This window comes from Arachis ipaensis, chromosome B8 (assembly GCF_059453495.1).
Source record: "Arachis ipaensis isolate K30076 ecotype BB chromosome B8, ASM5945349v1, whole genome shotgun sequence".
NCBI lineage: Eukaryota > Viridiplantae > Streptophyta > Magnoliopsida > Fabales > Fabaceae > Arachis > Arachis ipaensis.
This window is the reverse complement of record NC_142443.1, coordinates 29,584,224-29,588,390: the sequence shown is the minus strand read 5'-3', so window position 1 is coordinate 29,588,390 and position 4,167 is coordinate 29,584,224. Positions and strand designations below refer to the sequence as shown.

Below are 4,167 nucleotides of genomic sequence, written 5' to 3'. Positions count from 1 at the left end.
TTTTTTAATTTTTTATATTCTATTAGTTTTATTTTTTTATCTTAAAAAAATAGCACTAAAATTTTTTTTAATTTCTGAAATTAAGTTTGGTGTCCCTATTTATTTTTATTTCAATTTTTCTGTTTATTTTTTCTTTTAAATTTTTGAAATTTTTTTTATTTATTTTCAGTTATTATTTTTGAAATTTGTATTTATTTATTTAGTATTTTTATTTTATTATTTTACACAGGTTACCTCATAGGGACTTCTCTGCACTCTGACGTAGAGAGTCCCATCTTTTCTTGTCTTCTGTTTGTTTATGCGTAGGAATAGAGACAAAGAACATCTATTAGACTTTGATCCTGAACCTGAAAGAACTTTCAGGCAGCGTTTGCAATAAGCAAGACTTTACAAGGCTGCAGAGTCCACTATGGATCCTAACAATAATGCTAATGCCAATGTGGCAAATCTGAATGGGGATGAGCAACAAAGGAGAGTGCTTGGCTCTTATTCTGCCCCTACTGCAGATCTTTATCGAAAAAGTATTGTGGTGCCTCTTATAGCTGCAAGCAACTTTGAGTTGAAGCCACAATTGGTCACTCTGGTGCAATAAAATTGCCAGTATTATGGACTTCCTCATGAAGACCCAAATAAATTCATATATGATTTTCTGCAGATTTGCGATACTGTGAAGACAAATGGAGTGAACCCATAGGTGTACAAACTGATGCTCTTCCCATTTGCTCTGAGGGATAAAGCAAAGCTATGGCTAGATTCCCAACCAAAGGAGAGTTTGAATACTTGGGAAAAGGTTGTTACAGAATTTCTCACTAAATTTTTCCCACCAAAGAAGCTGACTAAGCTTAGATTGGAGGTTCATACTTTCAGGCAGAAGGAGGGTGAAACTCTTTATGAAGCTTGGGAGAGATACAAGCTACTGACTAGGCAATGCCCTCCGAACATGTTCTCCAAATGGACCCAACTAGATATCTTTTATGAACGTTTGGGTGAGATGTCCAAGATGAGCCTAGACACTTCTGCAGGCAGTTCACTGCACAAGAAGAAGACACCAGAGGAGACTATTGAGTTGATTGAATTGGTTGCAAGCAACCAATATTTATACACATCTAACAGGAATCCTGTGATCTCTAAGACCCCTCAGAAGAGAGGTGTGTTGGAAGTAGAAGCTGTTAATGCTCTTCTTGCTCAGAACAAACTGATGTCTCAGCAAATAAATCTACTTACTCAACAGATGGGTGGCATGCAAGTCTCAGCTATCAACACAAAAAATTCACCACAAGAAATCTCCTATGACATGACAGGTAATTTTGTGCAAAATGATAATTATGATTATGCTCAACCTTCTTCTGAACAGGTGAATTACATGGGGAGTGGTCCTAAGAATCCCAACAATGATCCATATTCTAAGACATACAACCAGGGATGGAGAAATCACCCAAATTTTGGACGGAGGGACCAACCTCATAGACCTCAGAACTTCAACAATAGTTCTCAGGGTGATTTCCAGCAGAACAACGATTTGGAAACAATATTGACATGTTTTAGACAGGAAACCAGAGCATCCATCAAGAACCTGGAGATTCAAATGGGTCAATTAGCCACAAAAGTCACTGAAATTGATCAGAGGACTACTAATAGCCTTCCTGGTAACACAATTCCAAATCCAAGAGAGGAATGCAAGGTTATCACCTTGATAAGTGGACAAGTGGCAAGTACGGAAGCACAAGTTATGCAGGAAACCAGAGCCTCCATTAGAAACTTAGAGGTGCTAGTGGGCCAACTGAGCAAGCAAATACTTGAGAGGTTTGCAAGTACATTTCAAGAGGATACAATGGTGAACCCAGGAGAAGATTGCAAAGTTATTCAATTGAGAAGTGGTAAAGTATCTGGCTCTGAGACCAAGGCCAATGAAGAGCTAGTTGAAAAGGAAGCTCCAGAGGAGAAGAAGGAAAAAGTAGAGCACGCCCCTCCAAAGCGTGCAGACAACCCATTCCCAGACTCTCTTGACACTCATCCTACTTTGCCAAAGGCTCCTGAGTACAAGCCTAAAATGCCATATCCTCAGAGACTTCAAAAGGAGACCAAGGACAAACAGTTTTCAAAGTTCTTGGAAGTCTTCAGAAAGTTGCAAATCAATATTCCTTTTGCTGAGGTTTTGGAACAAATGCCTCTCTATGCCAAGTTCATAAAGGAGCTATTGTCAAAGAAGAAGCCTTTAAAGGGAAATGAGACAGTGGTCCTGACTAAAGAATGCAGTGCCATCATTCAGAATAACTTACCAAAGAATATGCCAGATCCAGGGAGCTTTCAAATTTCATGCACCATTGGGAGCACAACCTTTGAGAAAGCATTATGTGATCTGGGAGCAAGTATCAATTTAATACCCTTGTCTGTGATGAAGAAGCTGTAGATCCAAGAGGCACAACCCACAAAGATAGCGTTAAAGATGGCAGACAAATCTATGAAGCCTGCATACGGATTAGTGGAGAATATCTTGGTCAAAGTGGGTAAGTTCTTTCTCCCAGCAGATTTTGTAATTCTTGATACAGGGGAGGATGAGAATGCCTCTATAATTCTAGGAAGACCATTCCTAGCCACTGGAAGAGCTCTAATTGATGTAGAAGTGGGTAAATTAGTGCTTAGAGTGCATAATGAGCAACTGGTCTTTCATGTCTTCAAAGATATACATTCAACAGGTGAAGAAGAAAGGTGCATGCAGGCTGAGCTTATTGATCCAAACCTTCAAGAACCCCCTGATGATGCACAGCAGAGTCTGCAACTCAAACCTCCTTTGGTGACAATCAGTAAAATTCCTCCTGACATCAAACCTAAGTTTGGTGTTGGAAATGCATCACCCACCAAGGAGGAGGTTCCCAAAAAGAAAAAAAAATACCCAGGGGATGGAGAAACAAAAAGATCCCCACTGAAGGTTTCTCCCTAGGAATGAAGGTGGTGTTGACTAAGACTCCAGCATGGATTTATACAGTGAACAGGATCCTCTCTCTGGAGCATATTGAGCTAATTTATGGAGACATAGGAAAGAAGTTCAAAGTAAGGGGTGAAGAGCTGAGCTCCTATGATCCCCTCCTTAGAGGAGCTGACCGTCAAGCTAGTGACGTTAAAGAAGCGCTTGTCGGGAGGCAACCTGATGATTTTGTATCCTTAGTTATTTTTCGTAGTAGTAGTTTTCTTTCTTATTTGATTTTTACTGAATTTTTACTATTTTACTGATCATGCAGCTATTTTATCACAGGAACCGAACACCTCAGGCGAAAAAAAACAAAAAAAAAAGAGAGCATACGACGCGCAAGCGTCGTTGACACGTACGCGTCAGTCAAGTGTGCGTGAAAAATAAAATTTGACAGAAAGTTGCGCGGGAATGGCGCTAGAACCAAGCCTTTAGCACAAGCAAGCCCACGCGTACGCGTACCACACGTGTGCGCGTCGTTTGTGATTTTCGCCATCCACGCGTGCGCGTCACTGACGCGAACGCGTGACCTGCAAAATCGACGTAAAGGCGTATTTGGCCAGAGAGTTATGCTGGTGTGGGGCTGGAACTATGCTGGGCGCACAAGTCCCACCACGCGTACGCGTCCCTGACGCGTTCGCGTCGTTTTCCTATCCTGGCCGTCCACGCATACGCGTCACTTGAAATTCATGCGGTCCACGCGTACGCGTGCCTTACGCGTACGCGTCGCATGCAACGCCCAATTAAATCACCTCAACGCCTAATTTCAAATCATTCACCCCCAATCCTAATTCTCTCTTGTTCTTTTATCCTTTTATTCTTCCTTCATCTTACTATTTATTTTTATTTTCAGTTCTTCTTTGCTTGAGGACAAGCAAACCTTTAAGTTTGGTGTTGACGCTTCGCTTATGGGTTTTCTGTTTATTCTTATGGCACCAAAGGGAGGCAAATCATCTTCACAAAGGAGCACAACCTGAAGAATAAAACGACCGCTAAGATAACCCAGGTGGTTGAGTTCCTTTCATTTTATATTCCCTCCCGCTTTTATTATGTATGTTCCAGTTTTCTGCTATTTTGCTTTGTTTGTTGTATGATCCTTTATTAGTTAGAATCCTAGGTTTAGTTTAGTTTTCTCTTAATTGCTTTAATTCTGAAAATATATCTCATGTATTACTCACTGAGCTTGAATTCAAAAAAAA

The 4,167-nt window shown here is 40.6% G+C and overlaps 1 non-coding gene across 1 annotated transcript; it reads right to left on the bottom strand.

Annotated features, from left to right (window-relative positions):
- Positions 1-838: 838 nt before the first annotated feature.
- LOC148547559 (small nucleolar RNA R71) lies at positions 839-947 on the bottom strand. Its single transcript, XR_015897589.1, has one exon. It is a non-coding gene; the product is annotated as a small nucleolar RNA R71 (small nucleolar RNA).
- Positions 948-4,167: the final 3,220 nt, after the last annotated feature.